This window comes from Oryx dammah, unplaced genomic scaffold (assembly GCF_014754425.2).
Source record: "Oryx dammah isolate SB20612 unplaced genomic scaffold, SCBI_Odam_1.1 HiC_scaffold_11058, whole genome shotgun sequence".
Classification (NCBI taxonomy): domain Eukaryota; kingdom Metazoa; phylum Chordata; class Mammalia; order Artiodactyla; family Bovidae; genus Oryx; species Oryx dammah.
Genome location: NW_024080452.1, coordinates 1,059,190 through 1,075,034, shown reverse-complemented (window position 1 = coordinate 1,075,034; position 15,845 = coordinate 1,059,190).

Here is a 15,845-nt window from a genome sequence, read left to right as displayed (position 1 = left end):
CACTAATGATTCTACCTACCCACTCAGAATACAATATAATAGACCACACTTTAGGTAAGGGCTATGATTCAAAGACAAAATGATTTTTGAGAAAATTTCCATAAATTGTTCACCAAGTACATTATATGTATGACATTATAACATCATACAGTAATATATCCGTACAATGTCACACATTAGATTATATAATAGAAAGCGAACAATCAAAATGCAATATGAGTATTTTTAACAAGTTATCGAGGGTGTGGAGTTTACTTTGAGGAAATTAAATGTACACCGCAGTCACTGATGAACCTGACTCCGATGCAGGATGTAAGATAAGGAAACAGGCACACATAGAAGGAAAACCCTAGGTACCAGAAGGTTCTAAGCACTCTGGTCACAGCGAGCACAACAACAACAGCACGCAACACAGCCACTACCTGGGGAAGCCCATGGTACCCTGGGGTGGCAGGCACACTCGTGCATACCAGTGCCACACAACTGGAGCTAGAGGGCAGCCATTCAGGAGGATGTGAAAAGGGAGGATTTGAGCCTTCTTGAGAAACTCAGACACAGGACAGGTGAGATACAAAGACCATATGAAACATGGATTTTAAAAAAACACCCTGGTTAAACCTTCCTACACTGTTTGCAGAAATGTAAATTGGTACAGCCACTATGGAGAGCAGTACAGAGCTTCCTTAAAAAACTAAAAATAGAGTTGCCATATGATCCAGCAGTTCCACGCCTGAGTATACATCTGGAAAAAAAAAAAAACATAATTTGAAAAAATACATGCACCCAGATGTTTACTGCAGCACTGTTTCCAATAGCCAGGATGCAGAAGTAACCTAAATGTCCAACAACAGATGAACTGATAAAGAAGATGTGGTACATACATACACAATGAAATATTACTCAGCCATAAAAAAGATTGAAATAATGCCATCTGCAGCAACATGGATGGATCTGGAGATTATCATGCCAAGTGAAATAAGTCAGACATAGAAAGGTAAATATTATATGATGTCACTTATATGTGGAGTCTAAAATATGATACGAATGAACTTACCAAACAGAAACAGACTCACAGACATATAGAACAGACTTGTGGTTGCCAAGGGAGAGGGAGGCAGGGAGATGGATTGGGGGTTTGGGATTAGCAGAGGAAAATTATTACATAGAATGGACAAAAAGCAGGGCCCTACTGTATAGCACAGGGAACTATAGTCAATATCCTATGGAAATGAAGATTTAAAAAAGGAAAACAATTCTCTGGTCTTGAAAATGGGAAGGGGGGCACCCTGGGTTTGAGTCTTCTTCCTCCCCCATTTCCAGTGCTTTGGCATTAGTCCAATTATTTATAAAATGGAACTAACATCTAACCCACAGAATATGTATTTGTAGTGATTTCAGGTATTTATATTTCTATAGTGGAATAATCTTTTCTGCAAATGTGTATTATCTGAAAGAAATTAAAACTCCTTTTTAAAAAGCATTATATCCCCTTTTAATCTTCTCTAGGAAGAACAGAGCAGGAATGAAAGATGGAGAAAGACCAGCCCAGGTCCTCTGCTGCCTTACACAGTTTTATCCTCATTTTTACAAATGAGGAAATACAACTTGAGAGATTTAGTAATCTTCCCAAAACCAAACAGCTGTTGAGTGGCAGAAGCAGGATCTGAACCAAGTCTGTTTACCTTCTAAGCCTAAGCCCTTATCTTAAAAAAACTCAATAAATATTTATCTTTATCAATTATGTTACAGCCTAGTGATCCAGAATAAGAGTGAGAGAAAAAGAAATAGCATTATTAATGCAACTGATCAAACTTTCTGAAGCAGTGGCCAGATGCCTGGCCCTGTTTGGGGTTCAGCAGTGAGCAAGAGAAGAGGAGTTCTGCCTCCTGGGAAGCACGTAGTTGGGAGGAGAAGTGGGTGCAAGTTGAGTAATGAATTTCATCTTGCTGGGCCTCTGTTGCCTCAACTGGAAAATGGGAAGAGGTGTTTCTAATTTTATGAGATGATTCAGCCCTCACATTCTCTGATTCCGTAAGAAGTGTTTGTTTTCCTGTCTCTTTAAAATTCAGTCAGGCTATGAAATGTGATGAATGTTGTTAGCTGCTCCCCATATCAACTGTTTCTACCCTTTTTCTCGGGTCAGGCCTTCCTGCCAACATAATTCACAGTCAACCAAGTCACAGAACCTACAGGGCACCAGCAGAAGAATGACAACCCTGGTTTTCCGGGAGCACTGCTATCTACCTGGGCAAGTAAACTGAACTCACCTGGCCCAGCTGGCCACCCCTGGTTTCATATCGACACCATCTCAGACTCCCCTGGAGGGCCAACACTTAAGAATGCACCTGCCCATACACTGGATTCGACTCCACATGCTACAGAACAGTTAAGCCCATGCGCCACAGCTACTGAGCCTAAACTCTACAGAGCCCGAGACTAGCAGCTATGGAAGCCTGTGCACCCAAGCCGGCGCCCCACAAGAGGAACCACCACAGGAGAGGACGGCACACCCCAACGAGAGAGTGGCCCTCACCCGCCACAGCTAGAGAAAGCCCTCGTGCAGCCACGGAAGGCCAAGCACAGCCAAAAACAAATACAATAAAAATTAAATTTAAAACACCCCACCACTTCAGGCACACACCTTGTTTTCCCATATTGTCTGCAAGTTACTCATTGAAATAACTGCACAAAAATAACAAAGACAGCAAATCAGGCATCCTCTGTCCCCAGTGCCTACTAATAAACAGTTTTCCCCAGTGCTTACTAATAAACAGTGTTTTGCCACTTTCATGATAAAGTATTTCTTTCAACCATTCTGCTGCCCTCATTATTTTTTCATTTTTTTTTATTTGTATTGACCACACCTGTAATACTTTAAAAACAGAACCCTGATTTAGGTTGTTCCAGACCCAACCGTGAGAAGTAAGGATTTTACTGTTATATTTCCGTTTCCTTTAAAAATCATTTTCCTGCTTAAATGAAGTCAATTATATAGGCATTTATCTTAATGATATTGATGAAAACAACACATAGAGGGCAGTAGTACAAGTTGGTTGGACTTAAGAACCTCTATTAGCACAGTTAAATATACATATAAACCAAAGCACATGCTGAGAGAGATTTCATCCCCTTTTCCCTCCCTCAGAATTACCCCCTATACACCAGATTCCTTAAAATGTAGGGAGATGAAAAAACATGAGTGTAAAGAACTTGAGAGACCATTTCCCAGGGTCTCTGAGACAAAGCAAACGACTCAGTCTCTCTCAACCCACACGGTTTGTTATCTCTCTCTCATAATCACCATCTGCCCCTCAAGCCACAACTCCAAACCAGGGGAATTCCATATTGGCTGATTCCAGTACCTAACTCAGCCTAGAGCATAGAGGCTGTGTTCAGCGACTGTTCAACAGATGGATGCGTGAGACCCTTCTGCTGAATGGAGGGGTATAGGAACAGGAGGAAAAGGCTCAAATGGAAAGGGAAAAAGGAAGTTTAGGGAGAACTCTCAAGAGAAAGGTCACAGGGATGAGCACAGCCTGCCCACTAAAAGACCACTTCTACACACTCCACATTCACCACCACAAGCTTCACGTTCCAGAGGCCAACACCCACGCAGGCCTGCAGCTTGCAAACCTGCAAGCCCGAGATTCGAGCCAGGCATTTTGGGGTCTGGAGTCCTGCCTCCAGAGAAACAAAGGGCTGTGAGATTGTAGACAGCATGTCAGGTATCCAGGCGCTAGGACCCGACCAGGCTGGAGCGCCCCATCCGATACTGAAGGCAGATCTCTGTCTCCTCTGTGAAGCAAGGCGGTTTGAGACAGAGAGTCAGAGGCGCCCCGTAACCAACCCCTCCCCTATGGGCATCTCCTTGGGGTTCTGTCACCCTCATCTCCAACCCCACCTCCCAGCCAGGAGGTCGGCCTGGGAGCTCCAGGAGGGCTCCGCTGGTGCTCTGGCGCCCTCTAGCGGCGGTCCGCTCTAACGCCATCTCTCAGCCCTTCCTCCTTTCTCCCTCTCCAGTTCTGGGGGATGGACTCGCCTTGGGCACCAGCCAGCCTGATTTTGTTCCTCTTCTCCAAGTGCGATGAAGTGCCCTACACAGGTTAGCATCGCTTGAAGAAGGAAGCTTTTTTAGTCAATACACCTTAAACCTGAGAAGGTTGCTTCTAGAATTAACCTTAAGTACATTTTTCTCCTGATGTTTGAAGCAGCAGCTCTAGTTTTCTAAGTCAGAAGAAAGTCAGCAATATGATGTTCTGAGCCAGAGATAGAAAAGCAACATTTTAGAAAGTTTGTTCTTTTTGAATGGATCTTTCATGTAAGATAGAATAAAGGATTCCCCTGTGGATTTTCTTAAACCCGATACACATAAAATCTCTATTTACTTTATTGACTCAATTGTGACATTTAAAATAGAAAGTTAGGACTGAGCATGAACAATTCTTCACAAAACACGCACATTAACAGGGATGGCTGCAGATAATGACTTTGTTCAAATTGAATCACATCTATTGGGTAAATATTGCACTGGCTCCAAGAGAGAGCAAAATATTAAGACTCAAGACAGCCAGTGAAGGTAGGAGAGCCCTTCCCCCACCATCATTCCCAACTTGGAATGGTCAAGATCATCAGTACCCATGGCCACCACCACAGTAATTATCTCCAGGGAATGTGAGTCTCTTCTCAGAGTCAAGAGACTTGCTTAGTAATCAAGAGGGTTGCTTAGTGAGTTCCCTGATCTTGAGCATGTCATCTCTCTGAGGCTCAGTTCCCATATCTGTCAAATTAAACAGCTGGAGTCAATAGACAATCCCCAAGCTCTCTTCTGGTTCTGACAAAGAGTCAAAGTGATACAATTGTTGTTCACAGTTCAGAGATAAGCCCACCACAGCCTAGCTTAGAGGGGCTCCCCCACCCATACGGGGGCACCAAAATCATAGTACAAGGATAAACCTTCAAGACTTGCCTTCAGTCCTTCTATGTTTCCTCAGTTAAAAAGCTAGTGGTTCTCAAGATGCTTTCCCAAGACTACAACACCAAAGAAAAGACTTCCCAGCATTTGCTAACTTAGGGAAAACATATACTATATGTCATATATATTTAGTAGTTCGTAGCAGAAAGCTCCCACATAAATGTGATTTCTAGTACAGAAAAGACTAAAAGTATATGTAGGCATTACTATGTTTTTACTCTTTAGTCACAAGTTTTAGCAGATTGGTTGAATTTAATGCTAACTGAGGTTCTACTATATGTTGTCTATTTCAAATAACACAGAAAATATAACATTTTGCCTGACCCATTGATTGGGCTTGATTTTGGACTTACCAACCTCCACAAGAACTTCTCACTCAAAGAAAGGATATGTTACTCCAGCCCCCTTAATTTTGATAACATGCTTCCTCAAAAGACCATTCTAGAATTTTTAGAACATGCTAAAAAGAATTAAAGTTCTATAATCTGTCTTTACTATCTACATTCAGTCAGAAGAAAGGCAAAGTTAAAGGCAACTCTATTATCATATGCTGGCAGGTCGGTTTTAATGCACTACAGGATGGTCTTGAACTATGTGACATTTTATTTTAAGTGCATTGAAACTTTTCTTTCTTGATAGATATTTTGTGACTCCGATATACTGGCTACTGTTGCCAAGGAAATATGACTTTGGGTTACTGCAGGGATCCAAAGAGGCTTCTGTTCCTGTTCTTGTTGCTTTTTATTAAATATTAACATGACAAAAATGGAAAAAGTAAATAGAGAGAATAAATTCAGCCCCTTTTCAAAATGCATGAAATACAGATCCTCTGGTCACATCTCTGATTTAAAAATACAAAGATTTGTGAAGTGACTTTCCAAACTGGTTTAGAGACTTTCTCTCAACCAGTGAGGCTGGTACCACCAGAGTTCTCTTAATTTTTTTGTTCTGGACTGAGGCCCCTGTGACAGTAGGGGACACTGATTATACACAATATTAACTACTAACCGCCAATGTGTTTACCTCCAAGTGGGAAAATCCTTTCTTTATGTGAATAAAGGTGGTTAAAGGTCCAGCGTATTATATTTCAGAAAACTTGCAAAGAGAAGACAGAGAAATACATGGTGCACACTCTATAAATACCTTCAGCTGAGGTTCAAAAGATTCCAATATAGATGAGAATAAAGATTTCACCATTGACCCATTTTTTTTTCCCCCTCTGTGATTCCTTCTAGCTAGTAGAATCTAAAGGTTTTCCGTCATGATAGTGGACTCAATCATTGGATAATGAGAAGGATACAGCCTCTATTTCCTGGAATACTACATAAACCTGCTCTGGAAACAGATAACAACTTTGCTTCCCACTAACTAAAGCACAATATTTTAAAATCAGATGCCCACATGCAGATCAAGAAACCTGTCGGACAAGGCATTTTTTAACCAAAACCTCCACAAGCAGGGTCTCCTTAAGACAAACCAAGGATTCAAGCAAAATGCCATGCTACTACCAGAGACCTGAAGATAAACAGTAAGTCTGTGACAACCTAGAGGGGTGGGATGGAGAGGGTGATGGGAGGGAGGTTCAAGAGAGTGGGGACATATGGCTGATTCATGTTGATGTTTGGCAGAAACCAACAAAATTCTGTAATTATTTTTCAATTTAAAAATAAATAAATCAATAAAAAGAAACACACAGATCTCAGAGCAACTATTTTTAAAGAGATATTCAGAAACTGTAGGAAACTGCTTGTCTTATGCTAAGAAGCTCCCTGCTCCCAATAAATTATGCCAGGATGAGCACTCATAGGAAATAGTATAGGTTTGATGTCTGTGAACCTTTTCACAGAGCAACACGTTAGCAGACCTTTGGTTCCATTATAGGAAAGCTCTTCTGATTGATGGTTTTCCTGGTGGCTTGGTAGTAAAGAAGCCACCTACCGATGGAGGCGACTTAAGGGATGAGGGTTCGATCTCTCGGTTGGGAAGATCCCCTGAAGGAGGAAATGGTAACCCACTCCGGTATTCTTGCCTGGGAAATCCCATGGACAGAGGAGCCTGGCGGGCTAAGTCCATGGGGTTGCAGAAGAGTCAGACACAACTTAGAGACTAAACAACTTCTCACTGAACCATTAAAACCAGCCCAGGATTCAACAGCCACTCCCACTATGGAGGGATACTTCTTTTTATGTGATGCTTAGAGGAAATCACCTAGTTTTCATGTGGTTTGAGTTTGGTCCTATGAAACCCTCAGAAGTTCCCTCCAGAGAGAAATGAGGAGATCCTTGCCTTTATTAATATGCACAATGAACACAGGTGTCCTGGCTGTACTTGCCAAACCTATTTTTATCCACCTCCCTACATGTAGGTACCTTTCATCTGCTCTGAACTCAGACCTATCTATTAGAGTGACTTTGTCAGTATTTCTTTAAAAATGGACTGATAATAAAATGAATTTAACCTAGAAGCAGCAGTTTAGTAAGGGAAATGAAAACATCAGAAGTTATCTAATCACAACCACAGCCATCCAGAGCTCTGTCTTATCTGCTGGGTAATAAAAACAGAACCTTCCTAAGCTTGAAGAACATCAAATGAAGTAAGCAAAGTTGTTCGCCTCTGGCTTTTGAGGGGATCGTTATGAAGCTTAAGCAGTCAGTCAGTTCAGTCACTCAGTCGTGTCCCACTCTTCGTGACCCCACAGACTGCAGCACGCCAGGCTTCCCTGTCCATACCAACTCCTGGAGCCTACACAAACTCATGTCCATTGAGTTGGTGATGCCATCCAACCATCTCATCCTCTCTCGTCCCCTTCTCCTCCCACCTTCAATCCTTCCCAGCATCAGGGTCTTTTCAACCAGTGTACAGGAAGTAGAAAACAGTGGCATGGATTTGAAACACCTGTGTTCTAGGAAAGTTGTTTTTTTTTTTTTTTCCCCCCAGGGGTGGGGAGAGTGGGAAAGTGCAGGGGGGGGGTTGTTTTAACATAAAGCAAAAAAGTAAAACACAAAACCGGTCCTTGAGAACAGAGATTGTTAAGAGGGCAGCAGAGAGAAGGAATGGGGAGAAAAGCACATCTCCTCTAAAGTGAAGGTAGCTTTTCCAAAAGAATAGGGCTTAGTATCAGTTTCGGGAGAACACTTTAAAATACCTTGGACAGCTCAAAACTCCTGGTTAGGGAACCAAAAACCAAGTGAGCCACAGTAGTGCTTTAAAAATCCTGGCAAAGCAGCAAGAGGATGAGGAGCTGGTTTTGCATAGTTTTCAATACAGGAGGTAAGAAGCAGAAGCATCAGCTCCAAAAGGCACTAAAATCCTCTGGCATCAATGGGTAAGTTGCAGGGGGCGTGGATGGAGGGTATTTCTCTCTTAAAGTCTCCCAGGATACTCATCCCTCCCTACACCACCGCATTATCATTCACCCTTCCTCCCTCCACCTCGGGTACCCCGGGGGCAGCACTTTTTAAGCTCGAGCCCCTAGGGACAATCTTTGCAGCCTGGATTCTTCCGGGAGCCTGGCAAGTTCGGAGGCTGGAAGTCAGGCTTCCAAGGCCGCTAGAGGAGCGGTGGGACCTGGAGGAAGGGCGGGGGAACAGAAACCTTTAAAGCCTACCCTCGTCCTTCAAAGCGAGGGAGGAACGGATCTTCCTAACAGCATTTTTCAGAGGTCAGCCTCCTCCCCAAACGACGGTGATCAGTACACACTTGACCCCGCAGGGACCAACTCCTAACTGTCCCCTTCAATTTCACCCTAAGGGTCCTTGGGCTCCTGTGACCGCTTTGGTGCCGACCTCTTTAGTGGGCTGCGGCCAGCGCTTCTGAGGTCCCTCAGTCCCAACCCCGTCCCCTCCCCGTGGTACTTTAACTAATAGAGGAGGGAGTGCAGAGGGACGTGGCTGAATCCAGGAAGCTGAGGACCGAGGATGAGTTTTAAGCCAGAGAGCCCGGAATACAATTAAGTGTCATCGCACCCTATCGTAAGGGGGGAAGGGAGGAGGAGGGGAGGCTAGGAGGCTGAGAAGCTGAGTCTCACCGCGGCGCTCCAGCCCCGGGACCCCGCACAAGCCCCACCCCCATCCTCCTGGCTTTCCCGCCGTCGGGAGGCTGGATTCTGCGCCGCCAGGTCCCCGTTCCCTCTGGACTGGCAGATCCACCCCCTTCCAACCTCCACCGGCCGAGCCTGCCAGGCGGAGGAGAGGGGCGCGGGGAGGGACCGAAGTTCCCCTGGACCCAGACGCTGCGCGCAGCTCTTCCTAGACAGCAGCGCCGGCTCGGAGCGAAGCCCCGCACCTCAAAAGTTGGTCTCCGGCCGCAGCCCGGTACGCGGCGCAGGGTCCCGACCAACTTACCTGGCGCGGGCCCCGAAGGCGGACTGGGCTTCGGCGGGCGACCTGAACGCAGCTGCGCTGCGGCCGGGGCGGGGACGCGGTCGGGCTCGGGGGGTCGTGCCGCCCTCCCCTCGGGCTCTTGGGCAGCTCAGCAACCGCGGAACGAAGAGGCGCCGAGCTGGGAGTTCGGGCTGCGCGGGGACCCGGGCTCCATGCCGGGGGCGGGGGCGGAGCCGCTCGGCCACGAGTCCCTCGCGGAGAGAGGTGCGGGCGCTGGGGAGGGGGGCGGAGCGGGCGGGAGGAAGCAGGGCGCGACCCCGCGGCGGGGAACTACGGCTCGGCAGAGAGCTTCCACCTTCTGACGAAACCCGCGCGCCCCACCGCCCTCGCGCTGCCGGCTCTGAGGCCTGGGAGAGAGCGCCCCCTGGGGGCCTCGGAGGAGGGCGCGGCCGGGAGCCGAGGGCGCTGCCCCGCCCTCCGGGAGCGGATCCTGAACAGCTGTTGAGTCCTGGACGGCGGTCACGCTGATGGCAGTTGCAGCCCTCGCTCCCCGCGAGGCCCAGTCGCTCACCCCGGAATCCTGAGGGTCAAGTCACCCTAGAGACCTCCTCTTCATTTCAGAGGAAATCGGAAATATCTGGAAAGAGGTAGCAGTGGTGCTACTCTTTGCACACATTCCTGGAAACTTCTTGGATGGATGCTCAACTGCCACCAAAAACGGTGACGAGATCGCTCACCTCTGAATCCTCTATGTCTACAAGACTGCTTGGCATATGGTAGGAGCCTGGTAGTTATTTTTTAGTAAATAAATGCATGGATAAATGAATGGACATTGAGGCTCTTTTTCATCTCATAATATCTTCCGGAATACATCCACTTTACAAATAATATAAGATAAAGAAATGCTTGGGGAATACCACTGCTTAAAAATAAGTACAAACATGCCATCTTATGTTAAGAGGTTAACCATGACCACATGTTATGAAGCACTTTAGAAAGAAAGTGTGACTTTTGACTTTTCTGCTCCAAACTTAGGTCAAATTCAGGCAAGTGAGTGCTTCAGGTGTCTACTGTGCACTGCTCTTGATTCTTTCCACAATAGTAGATAAACTAGACAGTTACGTTCTCTCGGCATAGAGGGTATTGTCAGAACTACATATTGGACTTCAGAATCCATAAGGTTCAGAAAAATTTGTTTCTGTCCGATTTGGGATGACATGGAGGATATTACACACAATGTGGACGGGGAGACAGGGACGTAGCTGGGTCTTCCTCCCCGTCTTCTGAAGGCACATCTAACAAGACCTCTCTTCATTTAAAGAGGTTATCAGCCAAAGACTTTTACCAACCACAGTGTTCTAAATTTCAAAGGCCAGAAAAGAAATAATTGGTTGAGGAACAGGTACCTCACTCATGGTTCTATAGAGCCAATTAGAAAGATCTTTGAGAGGCAGAGGAAGAGACTTCAGAAAGAAAAATATAATAATATTTCTCTTCCCTCAGGTTACCTCTCAAGTATGCCATTTCGAAGGTCTTAAGACCTTCAGCCACAAAATATCAACCCTAGAAAGAAACTTAAGGAGCTTGTCTGTATAGTAATTGCCTTTGATTCACTTTGATTGGAGAAACTTGGATCAGGTGGTTAAGCACAAGTCAATCATTGCGGCTTCACAGGATTCCGTTGATGCTACGGCCTTCCACAGAGCTGGGGAGCGTTCACTGCACTCTGCTGCACTTCTAGAGCCGAAATGGAGCTCCACCTGATCCACAGCAACTGAGCATGAGGCACAGGATGGCTCCCAAAGGAAATGCATTGTCGTACTACAAGAAAATGAAGGATAGATGCTGTGCAGGCAAAGTCAGCATATGTTTACTGAATATGGAAAGAAAATATTTCTTTCCATTTGAATAAAGAAGTAGCCTTGGAGATAAAGTTGAGCTGGATTGAATTTGCAAAAATGAGGGAAAGCAAAAGGAAAGTGATTATGTATTTCCTTGCACGTTGGTTGTGTCCTCTGAAATCTAAGTCCCATGAAAGCAGGTGATAGTCTGTTTTGTTGTCTTGTGATCACAACCCTGATGCCACTGCAATATCTGTCACTTAGCAGATAGTCAATAAACATTTGTTAAACTTACAAAAATGCCTTAGAGTTTATTAAGCACAAGCATCTTGTAGGAAAAGGAATTAAGGTGAGAGAAAAGGCATTAAGGTATGTTGATCATGTACTATTTCCAGGCAATCTGTAAGCTACTCTATTGACCACCACCGATTGCCCACATAGATTTTATTTTCTTTACAAAAAGCCCAGGGTTTGGGTGGTCAGAATCCACAGACCAGAGAACATAGTGTTGATGGAAGCAGGCTCTGAAAGCACAACTAAAAATGACATACCCAGGAACCACGGCAAATTACAGACAGAACCACAGAGTCCAGTATAACCCTTGTTAGTCCCTGTGCTAAAGGCACAAACACACAAACTGAACACAGCGCCACTACTTGCGACAAATATGGTTTCCTCTGCCAGCAGGCTTCAGCTCCCTAATTAGAAACAGTTGCCTGCAAACCAGTGTGCAGAACACACGTGCAACTCTATGCCAGAAATTTGGATTTTATTTTTCTCCAGGAAAAAAATTACACTGAAGGTAAATTCAAAGAGGCTCTCTGCCAGGCACAGAAAGCAAAATTCTCTCCCACCTCACCCATGAAACTAACAGTCCAGCCCATCTCTACAAATGAAGATCTATAACCAGCTCATGAACTCAGGTCTCAGTCACTACAAGTTGCTCATTCACTGGAGTCCCTTCAACAACTGTTACATCAAAACCCCCGATCTGCATCACTCACCGCCTTCCAACTCTCCTCTTCATGGATTCTGAGCTGCTGGGCTCTACAGACATAGTTTAAATGATCTAAAGAAAGCCACAGGGTCACGGCGCCACTGGCATTCCCAAGCAGCAAAAGGAGCCTCCAGTTCTGGTGCAGATCCTCTCACTGGGTCTCTGTTTGATAACATAAGAGGAGGCATTTGCTTCCTGTCCTATGCCAATATGAAAGGCACCCCTCGCATCAGTGTGACAAGTGCAATACTGGAATGAAGCCAGGAAATGAAAAGGAAAAAATGTGGATTCTTACCAATGCAATTGATCCCATTTTTTAAGGGTGACAGATGATGAAGGGGAAAAACAGAGAATCAGTGCCCTGTATTGACAACCTTGGATTCTTCCCTGAATGAGTCAGGGTGAGAATTTTGTTTTGAAATTAAATTCCTATTTTATTTTTTTTCTTTCTTTCTTTTTTATCTTTTCTCTTTTACATCCTCAACCAGTCAAAGAGACCGCTATAAATAACAGGACTTATTTTGGAGACTTTGGATCGGAAAAAAATCTTGCATTCCTCCCCCTAGGGTTATTTATATATATAAAATGTGTTCTTTTTTCTATTTATGTGATTTTGAGAATTGACTGATATATCTTCCTCTGGTGTTTCTATATATGCCTGAAATGGGTTGTGTTACTGGAAAGCAGAGAGGAATGCTCTAAGAAAGTCCTTCTAAGATGCTGAGAGTCAATGGAGAACTGATACGCACATTCCTACCTTGTGTCAAGATGATATCTTCTACTATCTGTCATTCTTGTATGTGAAGACCTCAGGCACCTATCCACCAGTCGCAACCTCCCAGTCATGAAGGAGTGCCCTATTCTCTTGTCTACCAATAGGTGGCATCAGAATTCCTTTAGCTCTTCATTGCCTTTTAAAAATCATTCGCAGAGAGTGTTTTCTTTCTGAGATTTTATATTTTACCATGGGTGACGCTTTAAAAACACTAAATTATCTTTCTATTATTTCAGAGCAGACTATCCCATTTATCTCTTTTTTAAAATTTATTTTATTGAAGTTTAGTTGATTTATAGTGTTGTGTTAGTTTCTGCTGTACAGCAAAGTGATTCATCTGTATTTTTTTCATATACTTTTCCGTTATGATTTATCTAGGATATTGACTACAGTTTCCTGTGTGCTATAGTAGGACCTTGTTATTTATCCATCCTATATATAAAATAGTTTGAGTTTGCATTTAATTAGGCCTCTTGGTCAGCTCTCAGTTTCCTCGTTGCAAAAGGAAGATATTTGAATTGATCTTCAGTTCTAGGATTCTGCTTTTCAGCAACATCATGTCTGCTCTGCTACACCACTCCAGAGTGATAAGTACATGAAGACTCCATTCCTTTGGGTTTAAGGAGTGTCAGTATGCAGCTATCACTGTGTTGTAGAGACAGCTACTTGCCTAGAATGTAACGGGAAAACTGATGAAATACAGTCTAGAGTCTACCTAATAGTAATGCACCAGTGTTGATTTCTTAGTTATGACAAATGTCCTGTGGTAATATACATGATCTGTTAGCACTAGGGGAAAATGAGTGACAACTGTACGGGAATTCTCTGTACTGTTCTTTATAACTTTTCCATAAATCTAAAATGATCCCCAATTAAAAGTCTATTTTTAAAAAAACACACAACTTTTCCATTTGTCTCCTTAAGATAAAGTTAGACTAATTGAAGTTAAGCCTTTGCAAAATTTTCATGCTCTGGATAAATTTTGTGAAATTAATGGTTATTTAACTTAAGGCATCATTTTTGCCTACTTTGTCAGCAAAAACCTTACTTTATCTGCTTGGTATCTTCAAGTCAAATGTCTCCTTGGCAAATTCCAGAGGAAGACATTTCCCAGGTTTCTCCACAGAACTCAGAGAGAATATTGATGAGAATGGCCAAAGAATTAGGAACCAGCCCAACTCTCCTAACCTGGTTGGTTCTCACAGGGCAAAGGAATTAAGAAGTGACCAGGAAAAAAAAAAAGGCGCCTGCGAAACAAGGACAGAAAGTCAGAGGATGTCATTTGTACATAGTCATTTTTCTGACTGCAACTCTGCTTTCTGCATTTTCCCAGCAGCACTGCCTTTAAAGTGAATCACTGGTGATCAAAGGCAGACCAAAATAACACATTGTTCCTCCAGAGAAGAGAAGGTGAAATCCTATCATTCTGAGGGTGTTCTTGGAGGAAAAGGAAAGATGAGCCAGAGAAAGACCACACTGCCTCTTTCTTCTAAAAGTGAGGCCTGTAATTTTGCTCTTTTGAAAATCTTTTTTAAAAACACTTGCCTATTGGGAGAGGCATAAGTAATGCTGAGGCCTATATTAAAAAGTTTATCTGTTTTGTTTCTATCACCTCCTCTGGCAGCAGCATGCAGCAGGGTGATCTCCATTGTGTCTGATCTTGCTGTTGGTATTTATGGGAAGAGAGACATTAGCAGGTACTCAGCATCTGAAAACCAGGCACTGTACTAGGCCTCTTCAGATGTGTTCTCATTGATTTTTCCCAATAGTGCAGGGCAACAGAGTGGGAGATTCCAAAAAATGATCACTATTCTTCCCCTTCATATATATATATATGCAAATAAATATGTGGATATATATGGATGTATCCCTTGCCAGGTGGCTTTACAACTCCTCCAATTGAGTAGTGGGTTTTAAATGTTTTAAATCTAAGCTGATCTTGTGTTCAAGAGAAAGCTGCAGAAGTTTGGTGCCAGCTCTGAGCCTAGACTTCTAAAAAGACTGGCGTATTTCCACTCAGTCACCAGGAAAAGTCTGGTCCACCCTGTTGGAGGGTGATTAACAGATAAGTGGAGATGAGCTACTGCAACTGAAGCCCAGTCGTGTGAGATGACCTGGGCAAGATCAGCAAACTGGCTCTCAGACAGTCCTTGATTGGCGTAGACACATGAACCAGCCATGCCATAAACAACTGAGCCTGGGAAAAAGACTGAGCTGATAAACGCTTCATAGTTTAAGCCACTGAGTTTTGAAAGTGGTTCGTTATATATCAAAAGTACAAGAAGATAGTCAAATTTCTTTTTAAGTTAAAAGAAAACTGAGGCATAGAAAGATTGAATAAGGTCTCCAAGGCCACACAGTTAATAAGTGGGGAAAGTCAGGAGTCAACCCAAGGACTAAATAAATCCAAGGTCTCTACTGAACCCCTGCCCATGGAATGAAAACAAGAATAAAAACCAACACAACCAAGTGTCACAGTTACTTGAATGTGATAAAACTAGAGTTCCTCCCATTAGTGAACAGCATGGGTGCACGTATGTACCTTTGTAAAGAACGATGTATTCAGTGGAGAGAAGGGTGAGAGACAGCTATTTTTTAACTTCAATAACATAGTCTGAAACAAATGCATTAACCTTGGTGTAAAAATGTAATCACCTCACAATGAGAAATGATTTGCTTTTGACAGACTGGCTTATTTCTCCCTTAAAAGCAAGGCCAATAACTACTCAGCGCTCCTTTTCTCTCTCCCTGTGGGGCTCTGCCATTCATCCCTCCTTTGTACCTTGTCTCTTTCCAAACCTTTCTCCTTTTGTCTCCTGTGCATGTCCTTTAACTTTCTGTCTGTCACAACATAAATAAAAGTAGTTTAATTCATGCCTAATAGCCCCATTCCCTTAACTCTTTTGGGCCAAGAGTGTATTCTGAGAAACTTGGAGTA